This window comes from Macrobrachium nipponense, chromosome 26 (assembly GCF_015104395.2).
Source record: "Macrobrachium nipponense isolate FS-2020 chromosome 26, ASM1510439v2, whole genome shotgun sequence".
NCBI lineage: Eukaryota > Metazoa > Arthropoda > Malacostraca > Decapoda > Palaemonidae > Macrobrachium > Macrobrachium nipponense.
Window position 1 is genome coordinate 16,066,966 of NC_087215.1, and position 16,839 is coordinate 16,083,804.

General features: G+C 37.1%; 1 long non-coding RNA gene across 1 annotated transcript; it reads right to left on the reverse strand.

Annotated features, from left to right (window-relative positions):
* Nucleotides 1–478: 478 nt before the first annotated feature.
* On the reverse strand, nucleotides 479–9,783 carry LOC135199988 (uncharacterized). The gene is made up of 4 exons (XR_010311164.1): nucleotides 9,649–9,783; nucleotides 5,966–6,082; nucleotides 5,055–5,166; nucleotides 479–2,351 (listed from the first exon to the last, which is right to left on the reverse strand). It is a non-coding gene; the product is annotated as an uncharacterized LOC135199988 (long non-coding RNA).
* Between the last annotated feature and the right edge of the window lie 7,056 nt (nucleotides 9,784–16,839).

Here is a 16,839-nt window from a genome sequence, read left to right on the forward strand (position 1 = left end):
CCGTTGTAATGCTCATCCTCAACTCACCTCTCCCCCCCCCCGCTCCCCCCCCCCCCCCCCCCTCCTCCCGTTTTGTCGGAAATTACTTTTTCATTCCAATTTCGGGAGCACTTACAGATTAGCGGGCCCACTCGACCGCCGACCGAAATCGGCGGAAGAACACCAAAACCAATATGGCGGTGATACCAAAACAACAACAAACAAAGTAGGGAGCTACTACATATCCGCGACGATCGATTTATGTGTGCTGTCAGTGAGGCCGTGGCGGAACGGCGCTTCGCGCCTTATCCGCATATTTAAAGATTCTTGGCAGGCACGGCATGTTCTGGCAAGAGGTAATGTTGCGCTGCGCGCGCTAACCACAGGGGTTACAGTAAGGCTACTTACCGTGGCGGATGGATTTGGGTGTCGCGATACCAAAACAACAACAAACAAAGTAGGGAGCAACTGGCCCGGTAAAGTGTAAACAACCCCAATTTCGTAATCACTTTCATCTTAAAGCATAGGGAATTTGACCTATCCGGCAAACTTTTTTTTCCTTCAAGAATTGAGACACGGCCACGACACACTGAACTTGGGTAGTTGTAGTCTGGCTTCTTTCTACTGAAGTTCGAGGACTGGGAGCAAGAACTTAGGTACAGTAGTAGTCTCAGGTTTCTTTCTAAGCTTCTAGGAACATCAACATTACGTGTCATACACCAGGGGTGGATATTATATTCTCGCAGTGGACACTAGGATTTTTTTTCATATACAGTTTACAAAACGACTTATACGGACTGTATAATTCAATTTTAGTTTTAATAGACGGGATATCTTTTACAAGCTGGCACGCCTAATACTGGCTTTTCTTTTCAGGTAATTTCTTCAGCTGAAATACCAAGAGCCTTACTGAATACTTCGTGCTGGTCATCTTTCTATTGCATGAGGATAATGAGGTCCAAACTCCCTTCTCTAGTACTGTACGTACGAGAAACCGTATTAATTCTTTGGCTGAAATGAAGTGCGTCATATTTGCTACGAGGTCCAAACTCCCTACTCTAGTAATGTACGTCCTGGGAAACATCTTGATTCTTCTGCCGAAATGAACATCATATTTGCCGCAGCTTGCATTTGAAAAGCTGCCAAACATGGTGTTCCTGTCAACTGCATCTCTGGATATCGTAGTAGGAAGCCTTGAAGTGCTTCAAAACATGATGTTCATGTCAACTACGTCTCTGGACATCAAAGCAGGAAGACCTAAGCTCTACAAAAAGCAACAGCTACCACTGCCCGAGATGATGCCGTTTTAGCTGAAATGATGTTCTTTATGCAAGCAAACTTTCTCAAAAGCTGTTAAACCAACACTATACAGACGCATTTCACCTTTGCCTGTATGATAAAGCTACTCATGAGAATGATCACAGATGTCGAGCTTTCTTAACCTGCATTTGGAAGTCATTTGACCTACAAAATTGCCTCTTAACATAACAGAATGCTGCCCAGTAAAACTTTATCAAAATCTCAATTGGTTATTCAATATATACATAAATCCGAAGACATCTCAGCTGCAGTTAGGCATCCTTTCCATATGCTGAGATCATCTTCTGCACTCTTAGGTAGTCTAGTGAGATTTCCAAAGCCAAGAAACAATAGACTATTGTCATGTCGGATGTTACACCACCTATATCCATAAATGCTGTGAAACACTGCTGTGATTTTAAAACGCCTCGGCTGCTGCTACGCTTCCATGTGCTTGAAAAAAGCTAATGCAGTCTTAATATGTTTTAACTTCTATCCCTCCTTTGCATGTGTGATTTTTGGACATTTCAACTGCTACTCCACCTTTCCATTCTAGGAAACTTCCCCGTGATCTTGGGACAACTTGGCTGCTACACCACCTTCCATATGTCTGGAAACTCTCCTGTGTTTTAGGACATCTCGCCTATTACACTTTCCCTATGCTGGGAACTCTGCTGTGGTTTTAGGATACTCAGCTGCTACACCACCTCCCCTGCTACACCAGTAGATCTTTATCACATTACTAGTTGCATCATCAAGTGTTGTAAAATTTGGTCTTGATTACAGCCACCAACATTTCTTTTCTAGTCTAGTAAGTATCTTCCATCTTTTAGTCGAAACATGGTCAACGATCAGTACGAAGGAACTGCAACAACTTGTTACCATACAGGTAAACTTGCCTCATTGTTGATCTCATCTCTCTGGAGTATCTGCGATTCCTACTTAGCAACTGCTTTCCAGAACTAAAAAAAAATTCTCGTTAATCACATTCCTGGCAACGTACATAAGCTGTGCTATTTTCGGTCTTTAAGATTCCTCACTCCTATTAGCAAGACACAGGCCATCCCAAATTCCTGAAAGTATGAAAATTCATTAGAAATCAACGTTATGTATAGATATATTGTGAATAGGTTGGTATAGGTATGGTGTACAGTTTATAATTACAATAAACAAAATTTTCGAATCAAGAGTTTAATTGCATTCAATGTTATTTTTTGAGATTTGAGAGTCTGGTTCAAATTAACTTAGTGTATTGGCATGACAAAATTTTAAAAAATTTGTGAAAGCAGCTCGAATTAAGTTACTGTAGTACACTATATGCATAAAGTTAATAAAAATATCACAACAAAACTATGACAACAAAACCATGAAACTAAAAATTGCCACAACAAACCTACGTAAACAGTAAAATACATACAACAACTGTTCTATGGTACAAACTAAAAAGTCTTTAAACAAAACCTGCCTAGATTTTTTTCAATTCTGAAGAAGTACGAGTACTGGTAATGATACTGACAAATGAACAAAAAAAAAAAATTGTGCCTCACAAAGTATATTGAAAGGCAAAAACATCACTGACGTTTTATATAAATGACTGCCAACAAGGAATTTGTGTATACAAGACTTTAATCGTAGTAACCCATTACCAACAAAGAAATGAAGTATGTGTACTGACAATCAATGATACTGACAAATATACAAAAAAATATGTACCTACGTAACAACTTTTGAGAGATTGGCACAAATGTAAATGCAAGAGGAAAACAAGTGAAGTATGTGCACTGACATTCACTGATATACGTACTGACAAAAAAAATCAATTATACACCTACTGACAATAGTATACGTAATGGCAAAAAAAGGGGCCTATCAAACACCTAAAAAGTAATTAAACATATGAGAGATTGGCATTACTTGAACGTAAATGCAAGGTAAAAACATCACTGACAACTATAACAAACCAGTACCAACAAATATCTATAAGAACCGCTATTTAAATTTGCCCAGTGTTGAGTTTTTATATTATTTACCGGCAAAACAAATTCTATGTATAAACTACCTCAAAAGACAAAAACATATATCCACTTTTTGCTTTAATAGATTAATAACAGATTTTGAACTAATTACTAGAGAAGTATTCTCTCTCCCCTATTTCTCTTTTAAATCATCGTACAAATAATACTAGAGAAACTCTCTCTTCCAATTTACTATAGTTCCCTTATTGAAGAAACTGGCAAAAAACTGTTCATACAGTTTTACATAGCTGGAATATAGTCATCTCGTATAAGTAAATCCCTCCCATCATGTAAAATAAAACTGAATATGGATAATTTGCTTCGTGGACATCATTAATTAAAGATAGGTAATATATAACACAAGCTGTAACAGCATGGCAAACTATTGCAACAGTAAAAATAATTTTAAAAATATCAAAGGGATAACCAAAATGTCTACACAGAAATGAGTAAAACGGAGTAAACTAAAAAAAGGAAAAAATGGTAGGAGTCAAAAGAAGCTGATAAAAAAAGATAAAAATAAGATCGTGAAAGTGGAGTGCAGTCACTTAAAGACGCTGATAGTGGAATGAATGACAGATGGTACATACTGACAAAGTGATATTCATTCAAAATTATCTCAAATATTGTCCGTATATGATAAAGAAATCATAAATAAAATACAATACACATGGTAGCCCAAAATGGGATGATGAAGAAAAAGTAGATGTAAAAATTGAGGGAACACCAGGAAAGCCTGACAGACACCTGACATAAGACAAGAGGCCTAAAAAATATCCGACAAAGAAAAGAACTGAACTTTAAATTAAGATGCTATAGGGTATTTAATGAACTTTGAACTATCAAATACGTGGAGTGAACGGGTATAACAGTATGAAAGGCATGACAAAGAGGCCTAACACACATGGAAAATGGGGAACAAGAAAACAGGGTTTGCACACTTGAGCAGAAAGTATATAAAGAAAAAAGCGTAACAAGAGTACCCAAGAAAAAAATTACAGTAGCACAAGCTGGAGAGTGGAAGGCAATTACAAGCGGCTTTGAATGCTATATGATCCTAAAAGTTTGTTAGTACCAGACTAAAGAATGTGGAAGTTTCCATTTCCTCTTCACAAGCTTTTTCCCTCATCAGACTAAAGGGTTACCTCACAAATTGAGGGAGATAAAAGTTCTGGGGCACTTACGGATCCAGACCAAGTATGACTCAAAATTTATCCTGTGTCTTGTCCCACTCAGTTCCTTATTAATTATTGTAGTCTCCAATAATGAAATACAGACTTGTAGCAGTTCTGTTGCTCTCTCTCTCTTACCTCAAAATATGACCTGGGGCAAAATGGCCACAGTGTGCAAGGTACTGAATTCCTTGACTAACTCGGAACCCAAAATATTCTATAGAACACTTAAAAATAGTTAGCCTGTGAGTGAGTGACAATTTCATTAACATAGTTTCATAATACATGGGTCGCCTCTAAGGAATTCATAACACCATTTCCTCTGAGGAGATCAAGCTCGTGGTAGGTACAGTATAACTTGCAGTGAGAGAAGAGGGTTCCATTGCCATACGTGAATATATCAACCATCATTTCAAAGATTCAACCTGCATATAGTAGCTAAACTGTATATAATTATATGTTCAAGATGATAAAGTATGAGTACAGAGTAGGGGAGGGGAAACGAATCGAACCTTGACTGGCCACATAACCACACAAGGAATGAAAACTAAGAAACAAGAGATCCTTGGAAAAAGGCTTATTCTCTCACCTTTATTAAATATAACATTGTGCTGTAACTGATAGTCTCCCATGTTTTAAGTGACCTTCCAGTTCAAACATCCTAATTGAAGACGACTATACACACTGCTCTCTCTCCTGTCCTGAAAAATATGAAATAGTTAAATCCTGCAACAAAATTTTAAATCAAACTATTACTCCATTAAAAAAATCTTTAAACAATTTGACTAGAATTTATAAAAACTTCTCTCAACCAGAAAAATTTATTAATACCAATTTAATTTGTAAGTACAGTTTCAATTCAGTTTCCTGTAATGTCTAAAGTATTTTTGCTACTCACAATCAGTGGCAACGATACAATACACAAACATCTGAATTAATTATTGATCAAAACTTCAAAATCTTCCATCGAATATTCTGTCAAGAAAATGAAAACTCTGTGCCATTAGATAGTCGTTTGCCAGAACCTGCACCTTTTGCCACATACCTGAGAAGTGCAACAATCCTGGTATCTCCTTAGCAAGAGTTCCTAATTATTTGGAACTTAAATGCAATTAATTTTGGCACATTAAGGAAACAATGTAATTAATCATCGTGATATTTCTATCCTAAAACGTTCTTTCTAAAGAAGCAATGTAATTAGTAACTATGATATTTCTATTCTAAAGAATAAACATTCTTTCTGAACCACACTGATAATGACCACACACAGTTTTATGTACAGACATAATAAAGACCCACAGACACCAAGATCTGGAGTAATGCTACCACTATTGACCTTTTTGTGCCGTCAGGTTAGCGGAATTATATCTAATCACAATAAGTTATCAACCACAATCTAGAAACAACCAGAAAATGTTTCCCCCCTACTGACTTTTCAATTATAGGATTGTCTATGAAATATCACACTACCAATTGTCTTTTTTTGATGGAATGCTGTACCTTCTGCAATAACTGGTCTTGTCTAGCTTGATGATAATGCTGTTCACTGGCGGAAATTTGTAAGGGGAGGAAGCCCCCACTCACATTCACTCAGAAGTACAGCATCACTTTTTCATTCTGCAACTGGGAAATTGAGGGATTGGTTAGAGGTCGAGTTGTAATAAAACACATTGTATAGCCTACAGTATTTTGAAAAAAAGAAAAAATCTAAAATTGCGATTTGTTTCTAAAATACAAGCCCTCTCCTTTTTTTTGCATATGAATGCTCATTTCTTAGGTGGGAGTAGTTTTTGAGATAAAGATTGATCTCCCACCTAGAAAGGTCAGTTTCCCAGTTACGCAAGTGAGCAAGGGAAGGATAACTCCTTTAAAACTCCTGTAGATCCTAACATCATGGATGTCAAAGAGGACAAGGACCAGTGTCCATGTGGAACTTGTGGAACTTCACCCCAAGGACAAAATGAGGACTTAACTTTACCACTGAGGAAGGTAAGGCAGTAGCATTGCAACATGAAAACCTATACATCTATAAAGTGTGTGCCGAGGAGAGTCTAACAGTGTCTGAAATTTGATGTACCAAAAACATTAATTAAGAGTAAGGTGACAATATTTTTATCCTTAAATTGTCTTTAAACTGACTAACATGTCAAAATTTTGCGACAAATGAGTTATGAGGTATGTTATCAATTTATTACTCTATCATTATAGTCCATAATGTCCTTAGGTCCATGACAAATAGTCACTGGCTTTTTCCTCTACCGTCAACAAACTTATCTTGCCAAACATACACGGCTATGACTATGAGCTTCTGAAGTCTATTTCATAAGCTACAGTGATTTTTGTGCTTTGCAAACTGGAAAATTATACTGCTACAGTATTATATTTTAAAAATGGAATTTTTTTTAATAGAGTGAAATTTTATTGCATACTTAACGAACAATTATACAGCTGTAGAGAACCTATAGCTGTATAATTGTTCGGTAAGAATAAAATAACAATAAAATAACAATTTAACTAAAGAAATTGCATGGGTTATAACCAAGTTTGCTTGTTGGACTTGAATAAAAAATGATTAAATGCACAAATGTTGCATCCAGCCACAAGAGAGATCCTCCATAACCAAACCATAAACGACACTAGTTTCTTTGCTCAGGAGGTAATCAACCAACAGAGGGTTTCATTAACCCATAAAACTGGAGGTCTTAGTATATATTGAAAAGTATATCTTAGTTTTACCAGACCACTGAGCTGAATAACAGCTCTCCTAGGGCTGACCCGAAGGATTAGATATTTTTACGTGACTAGGAACCAATTGGTTACCTAGCAACGGGACCTACAGCTTATTGTACCATCCGAACCACATTATACCGAGAAATGAATGTGTATCACCAGAAATAAATTCGTCTGGTTCCGCGTTGGCAGAGCCGAGAATCCAACTTCGGACCACCGGATTGGTGGCCGAGCGCAAAATGCACTCTGCCAACGTGGAACTGGTAAATATTAAAACCACTGTATATGTTATAAGAAAAAAAAAAATCAACACACACGGTATTGATGGTAACAGTAATTTTTGTTCAGTTTTTTTTCTAATAAATCAATTGAGTATTATAGTTTCTGTTGATGACCTCAGTGCAGAAACAACAGATGGGGCATCAACCACAAATACTTAAGTGAGACAGGGTCTAACAGTTTCTGATTGTCATAGGTATTGAAGGATATCAATACTTGAAAGTAAAACACGACCTTAACGTTACATCCTCACAGGTTCTCAAACAATTGTGCTGGACGGCACAAAAATTTATGCACCCATATAAGGCAGCTGAAAACAGTACTATATCCCATTAGGTAATTAAAATGCGACCATCAGGTCATATGGCCTGTAAACACTTGTTTGAGGAAACAGCGGCACAGCTGTAACTCAATAATGCAAGAAATTTAACGCTGTTTCCAGTTTATGACGATGCAAAGCCTTTAGTTAACAAGCCATGTAGTGTTGGGAGATCCCCTCCTGTTTACACTGAGCTCTGCTATGGTTGGCTAGGCTAAGGTTAACTCAAGTTAGGTAAGGCTGGGGTACTATGAAAACTATAGTTTTAATCAGGCATTGCATCACAAATCACTTTGGTGAAAATCACCCCTGATATCCCAAAGGTATCCCAAACTTGTTGGATGTTTTAAGGTTTTTATAAACTGCTATACAAACCACTTTCGTCTTAAATTGTCTTAGGTCCAATACAGAAAACCTGACGTGAAGCGTTTTTTACATAGGCTACCTACCTGTGATTTTCTTAACACTCCTAATGACTTCAGCTATGGCAACTTAATGAACTTTAATTCTTAAAGTTAGCATTGTAGGGGTGATGCCTTTGTATAATAAGGCACCCTGTGAGGTTATTTAGACCTGCGATAATTTACGCTAAAGTCGGTTTGTTATAACTCTCCATTCTCATTGGAGTGTCTTGGATTTCGATGATAATTTCTAAGTCAGTATCTTCTTTGGGTATGGAGGCGGAGATGTTTCAAACTCAATGATAATTTCTAAGTTCATTCGGTATCTTCTTTCTGATGCGAGGTTCTATTGTTTAAACACAGAGTACAAAAATATCTGTATTCTCGAAGTCTACATGATGCCAATCAGATAAAATTGGACAGGTCTTCCAATGATGCTGGCTTAATGAATTCTGACATACAATCTGGTTTATAAATCATAAAGAGAGCAGACAGTAGCTCGAACATACGAACATACACACAGATGACACAGATTACAAGTCACGAAGGCCGTATGGGTTATAGGTCACTGTGGTTGTCTCAAGCAGGAAGCTGCGACAACAGTTTACAAAACAATAGATTTGATGACCACAGATGACGGCAAACCAGACACTGACTAATACAACACGTCAGCTTAGCCTACATTAACTTATCTGGTCCGATCATACTCCTGCAAGCAAACTGGTTGACCTCTTGGGTCACTGGTTTTAATTAAACATAGTTGTAGTTTTTATATATGGTATAACAGTCCATATTTTTTTTTATGTAACACTTACACATGTCACACTGAACTTCACCATACTAGCCTTATTTAACTCATCTACAGCATGTGCCTTCGCTAAACCTTTCAATAGAGGGTTAGGCTATGCTTAAACCTGTGGACAGAGCATTAAACTTCATGAGAACACGGCACACTTTTTTGGGCACAAGGCTTTATCAGTCCTACACCAATACATTACACAAAAGTACGTCCAACCTATTCCACCAGTTTACACAGGGATGAGAAACTAGCAGCAGAGGTCGCATATACACTCATAATACTGAAGCCCAATTAAAGGAATTTTATTCTCATATATTGTTTGTGTCAACAATGATATGACCCATTATTTTAACAAACCATGTAGAGTTGAGGGAAATCCAAACCTTTTCGCGCTGTGGGCCACTGGATTAAGCTACAATAAGGTTACCCCAGGTCAGGTAAGGGCGAGGTGCAATGCAAAGCATGGTTACATATTTTTTAAAAATTTCTTTAAAAAAAAAATTTACTAATTATTTCTGGAACTCGGGTACCAAAGCCTAACCTTGCTAGATGACTTCCTCTTTTAAAAAAACGGCTACAAACTAAATACATAAAAAAGCCGACACATGGCGTATTCACGACAAAAAGAACAGTAATAAATAAATAAAATACTTACTTAGCCTATAATCTGCAGAAAAATAAGGCTTCTTCCAGGTTAAAAACTTAAAACCGCAAAATTATCAAGAACTGAAGCAAGCTGACCTTCCCTAGGGAGAACGCTTGGCCAAATGATTATAAATTCGAATTTGGCCGGAATTTTCTTCAGAATACTAGGCTACACTAAACAAGGAAGAAAAAAGGAACTTCATTGTCCTTAGAAGACCAGAAGCGCCCTCTGTGATTGGGGAGAAATTGAAGACGTTCTTTTCATATTTGCAAGAATATAATTTGGATACATATAATGGCAACCAACAAATAAATAAAAAAGGGACTATGGTAATACTGTTAGCAGGGAATATTTCCATCAAGTTTATAGTAGGAACAATATGTTTTCTATTATGCAGCAAGACAACTGATTGCCTGTATTCTTTAATTAAATGGATAAATGTCACACTTGGGGTGACTTTCTCTAATATGAAGTTATTTCCAAGGACCTGATACTTGGGCCCAGACAAGAAGTGGTGAGACGTTGTCGGCGATATACGACAAAAGAATCTACAGCTGATGCTCAAACATAAATAAATAGAAAAACTAAACTTCCTCTTCCCTGAAGCACAAGAAAATTAGATAACCTTTTGAGCCTTCTGCCAGCGATGTACAAAAAGAGAAGAGAACACAGTCACAATAAATCTTACCTCCTTTCAATCAAAGCAGGTTCATTCTATATCTTGTCTATATTGAACACCTTAGTAACTAAGTTCACCAAATTAACCAGATCTGACCCTGAATTCCATGACGCAAATAGCTAACACAAGAAAATATAGGCAATTTCCCAGTCACAATTCCACATTGCAGTTCCTCTTTAAAGATTAGCTGAAACAAGAAAGAAAGAAGAACATTTTGTTGAATAAATTTTGTTTTCACTCCAAACATAAAACTGAATTAAGGGATTACAAATAACCGTTTAAATTGCATTTATATTTATGGAAGCATTTAGAAAGAAGGTATGTTTTATGCACATGAACTGTATGTATGTATGTATGGTATGTATGTATGTATGTATGTGTATATATATATATATATATATATATATATATATATATATATATATATATATATATATATATATATATGCAACATTGTTTATCATGCACCACTTAAATATATTTGCATCCTAGAGAAAACCAACAATATAGCGAACGTGTAACTACTTTTAGTATATACACATACACACAGACACACGTATACTATATATACTACATGTGTGTGTGTGTGTGTGTGTGTGTGAGTAAGAGAGACACAGAGTTGATGTTGAATTAAAATGGCCTTGTGTTAGCACAGGTTCCTAACTCAGGAGACGGTTCCAGGAATTTTAATCACGTTTTCTGAGGATCGCTCAGCCTTCAGAAAAATGTACATCACCCAAATTCCGTGTAAATCAGATACTGTGAAAGTTATTCTGCCCGACTGAGGCAGAGTGAGTGACGATTCTTGCCCTTCAAGAAACAACCGGTCTTCTGAGAAACATCCTGACATCACTTCCAGAGACACACAACCCAAACACAGATATTAAATTTCATCATTGAAAGCAGTTCTCGTGTGCGTTGCCTCTATGCCCCGCTGGAAGGTTCATTTTATATTCCTTTCTTGTTCGTACTTCTTTAGCGCTGTTCTTATTCCTTCTTGGAAAGAGATCTTCCCCGTTGTTGATGGAAACGTTTATGCTTATTTTGGTGTTTGCCGTTTAGATTTCTTCTGGGAAATGGATGAGTGGCCAGGAGGAGGAGTAGGAGGAGGAGGAGGGGGAGGAGTGCAGGGGAGGCGTAGGAGTGGAAAGTTAATATTTAGGACTTCTGGGAGAGAATCATCCGCGCTTTCTCTGTTCTCCCCCAGGATGCTTGTTTGCTAACATAATACGAGGTTGAGAATTTTGATTTGTTACGTTCTCGTTTGCTGATTGTATTTATTTATGAGTTTTGGTTCTTCTTAGGGCTAGTGTCCATTATCCAAATTTAGTGTTTGTCTTGTTTACTAGTTCTCTCATTTATGCAATTTTTTTTGTGGGGGGGAGGGGGGTTGTCATTTGATACTCTGTATTTAAAATTTTGCCGTAAATCAACATCTTTCGTAACCAAGATTTTTTTATATTTTCAAGTATACAGTTCTTCTCATGTTGTACGGCAAGTGAAAACGTACTCTCTCTCTCTCTCTCTCTCTCTCTCTCTCTCTCTCTCTCTCTCTCTCTAAGTTAATACCTTAAATAAATCATGTATCAAGAAGAAATGCATCAAGAGAGAGAGAGAGAGAGAGAGAGAGAGAGAGAGAGAGATTTACATAAGGATACCATATGAAATGGGTGTGAACATCCCAGGAACTCGACCGAACCTCACCGATACCGAGAACAAACCGCGGGGCTTCGAACAGTATTTCAGGGACAAAGAAGGTTCCAGAGGCCCAAGAGAAACCAAGAATGGGCAGGAGAAGGTCGAGGTGGAATTGGAATTTGGGGGCAGGGGAGAGGGCCAGGAATTCGCTGCATGGCGCAGACAGGAGGGATTTGCTATTTTGTTTAGAAGCTGGTTCTTGGAATTCCCTTGGCGGAGGGGGCTGTTCCAGTCCCGGCATTTATAATAGTAGATTTCTTCTTTTACTTTAACATTTCCCGTCGATTATTTGTTTGCTAATTTTGTTAAGTAATTAACAACTGTTTTTTCCTCAGTGCCTCACTGTCAACTCTGGGGAAACTGCTATTACTCCCTATGTAGCGTAATATATATACTATATATAGGGTTTTAATGAATACATATATTTAAAAGCTTATATGCACTCTCTCTCACACCCACACAGACACACTTGGTCATCCATCGTAAGCAAAACAAGGTGATATTCGTTTTTATGCGATTGGTAGTTTGAATTTGTTGGAGGGGGGGGGGAGATTATCCTATCAAAGTTAGCACAATTACTCCTTTAGTCCTCCGATTACTGTTGATGAAAGTTTGTGGATGACAGAGTATATTCAAATAAATCAATAGATTACATAGACAAATATTTGGAATTTCACCGACATTGAAAATTGATTAGCTTTCTACTCGAATACCCTCTAAAAGCATTAAAATGACGAAAATGAAATCGCTTCAGTAAATGTCTACGAGTGACACAGGTCATATTTTGCAGAAATAATTGATGGAGTGACAAATGCAACACGTGTGAGCAAAGCTTCCATCAGAGTATTAAATTCTGCAAATGAAATTCTCTGCTGGAATACGTTTGCAAAACATATATACTTCTTAACGCGCGTCGAATAGTGTCGTTTTCCTGATTGCTTTGACGGACTGACAGGCAAAGTGAGTGTGAGGAAAACGTCCTTCTATTTGGATATGATGTTTCCGATGTTAGAAATTTGATGGCAGAATTAATTTCCTCGGGAAAGTCATTTCTCTCGCGAATGACATCTCCAGGCAATGCCATTGATGTAGTCGCTGGGTTTGTTCCTTTGTTTGTTTGTCTTTTCTGTCATGGCGTTGGAGGCGACGCTGCTGATGATGATTATTAGATCAGCTCACCTGAGGTGAATTTTGTTGACAAATGTTTTTACAGTGTATAGAAGTAGGTATGTATGTTTGCAAGATGTATTTTTCTTTATGCTACTTATTTTGCATTATTACTCGTCCATCTTTCTTTACAATTTATTTCCAAACATCTACGTTAAGGAATAAATAAATGCTATTGAATCTATCAGACAAGCTGAATATAAAAACTTGGAGCACAAAACCTCTCACTAAACCCTTTCACTTCTTGTCCCCTGCGATTTTGACTTTTAACACCGAAGGGTGAAAGGTAGCAATGATTCAGTTTATGTTTTTACATCGTTTCCTTTTCGTCTTAAGTGCGCGAGACTTTCATCTCAAACCCACGAAACAATGGACACTGGCAATTTGCTTATCACAAGACCAAGACTGAAAATGACACAAATGTTCCAAATTTTGCATAATCAAACTGGCTGCCTCCCTAGTACTAGCTTACTAGCTTCGATATTGTTTATATATATATATATATATATATATATATATATATATATATATATATATATATATATATATATATATATATATATATAGATATATATATATATATATATATATATATATACATACATACACATATTGCTAGTCAGTCAATTCTGTTTTGGTAAAGTCAACACGTATACAACAAAGGATTCCGATATGTACGCCTAGTACATAATTGGACCTGCACAAAAGCACAGCCAACATACACAGTCAGAGAGAGAGAGAGATGAGAGGAGAGAGAGAGAGAGGAGAGAGAGAGAGAGAAGAGAACGCAAACATGAATCCTTATTAAAAGATAACAATGAGAACAAATAAAAATCAAAGTAAACAAGCACAACACGATAAAATCGCAAAAGCCACCGCTGTTCTTAAAGGCACTTTTTCATTTCCCCCCAAAATAAATATAAAGATACTGTAGCTTAAGAAGCATTGCCATATCCATCAACAGTTGGAAATAAATCGGTTCTCCTTTGAAAAAAAAATAACAAGAGACGAGAAAAACGATTAACAATAGAAATAAATGAAACAGAAAATGAGATTTCAAGATAAAAGCTAAAAGCACGGTTGGGTGCTGGACAAGTTTTCATATTTGGTTTATGTTTCTGAATGACGCTAATTATTGTGGCGATGATGACGACGATCTTGGAATCTAATTATTACAAATAAAAACGTAAGTTTATTCCTGTCATGAACACACACACACACACACATTCATGCCCATATAAGGGGCTTCAAAGAGCATTAACTTTCTGGGTCTTGGCCAATATTTTGGGGATGAAGTTGGCAGCCCCATTTCTTCCTCCCTTGGCTACTACCCACCACATTCGAATAACTATCCGCTACCAGTCATCTGCCAGATAAGCTTTCCTCCGTCGGGGATCGAAATAAATATTTTGGGATGAAGTTGCCAGCCCAATGTCCTTCTCCTTTGGCTATTACCCACCACACACGAATAACTATCAAGTACGAACCAACAGTCGGGGATCAACATGAAGACTATATACTGTGAGGAGAGAGGATGGTGATGGCGAGGAGTAGCCGGCAACCACTAGACCACGAACAGTATACATTCAAGCAGGTTTAATAGAAATTAAAGTCTAATTCATCCAAAAATGTGCAAGGAAATTACCATCCAATTACAATCACTGGCAACCCCTTATTACGATTTTCTTTATTTCGAACAAATGAAATAATTTTTTTAACCTAATTACACGAAGCAATTAACTCTAACCCCATTAACTTGTAATTTCATTAAAGCGTTCAGTACGATGAGTTGTGAATTTCAGCGTTTCAAATTATAATATAAATATATATATATATATATTATATATATATATATATATATATATATATATATATATATATATATATATATCTAGTCCAGTGTTTTCATCAAGTCATATGGAAGGTGGAGTTTTTAAACCTCATGCCCTCCACACCACGGTTTATTGCAACCACAGTCAACTATCTACTAGGTACACCAGTAATCGGAACGTGGTTCTGTCGTTCCGGTTTTATAGGAATGGAATTCAGCACCCGCCGAAGGAGAGAGAGAGAGAGAGAGAGAGAGAGAGAGAGAGAGAGAGAGAGCGAGAGAGAGAGAGAGAGAGAGGACGTTGAGGATCGCTTCAAGAATTCATGCAGTATATATATTATTGTCTCATCAGTTAGTAAACTAATCATCATCGCTCTACTTCTACTGTTATCTTCTATTATCAACCTTTTCCTAATGGAAACATTCCGCCACATCAGAACGGGAAGACTATAGCCTCAGGAGAGGAATAAAAAGTTAAGTATCTTTTAGTTTAACCAACCACAGAGCTAATGATCAGCTCTCCTATACCTGCCCCGAAGGACTAGATATTTTTTTAACGTGGCTAGGAACCAATTAGTTACCTTGCAACGGGACTTACAGCTTATTGTGGGATCCGAACCACATTATATCGAGAAATGTATTACTAATCGCCAGGAATAAATTCCTCTGATTCAACGTTGGCAGGGCGGTGAGTCGAACTCGCGACTACCGGATCCGTAGGCGAGCACGTAAGCCACCCGTCCAACGAGGAACAAAGAGGAGAATAAATACTAAGAATACATAAACGAGGACCCAAGTGACGAACGAAAAACCCGAAACGGAAAGTCTTGGCGACTATCAAAGGGTTGAGGAGAATAATCGGTTTCTTTCAGTGTCACTCGATTCACCCGGCGCCAAATTCTATCACGCCGGGAGCCAAGAGGAGCTGTAGCCAGGAATGACAGAAATCTACGATCAAATTGAGAGAGAGAGAGAGAGAGGATTTATACAAGATTATATTTCATAGCTTATTTTTTGGGAGAAGGAAAATGAATGGAAATGAGTTTGCATATTTGGCCTTTGGGAATAAGTGTGGTTAATAACACAGACACACACGTCTCTCTCTCTCTCTCTCTCTCTCTCTCTCTCTCTCTCTCTATATATATATATATATATATATTAAATTATATATATATATATATAGATATATATATATATATATAACATATATAATAATAATAATAATAATATCAATACACACATATATGAGGAGAGTGAGAGAATTTAGATAAAAATTTTGCAAAAATGAGCAATCTTAAACACTCCAAATCAATATGTTAATTCCAACATTCCTTCCCTTCTACTTTTTCCTGACGAAAGAGCGAGAGAGAGAGAGAGAGAGAAAAAAAACGCCATCTTCATCTTCTGTTTATTACATGACTGTCCACCTTCTCTGCAGCAGGTCCAGAATACAAAATGCTGAAATGCAAAAGAAAAGAAAATGGTTCTCGGAGCTTTTGTAAATGACAGATAGATGACGCAAACAAGTAGTCGATTCTGTCAGATAATTTCACAAGTGACTCTCGGATGAAAGCATATTTCTTGTGTTTTAGCGATAATCAGTACATTCTTGGAACATATATAAAGCAACTTCAGTAACGTTTCAGTCAGTACAGTGGTGCCAAATATTCCAGTTACATTCGAAGAAACAAACCTTATTAACCTGTGACACTTGAATGCTGGATTTCTCAGACCAAGGCCACCTTGTATTCAGAGTAAAGCGAGTTAGTTATTCCACGTAATAGCATATGTTGTCTCAAAGCAGAATAAGACTGAAATACTTCAG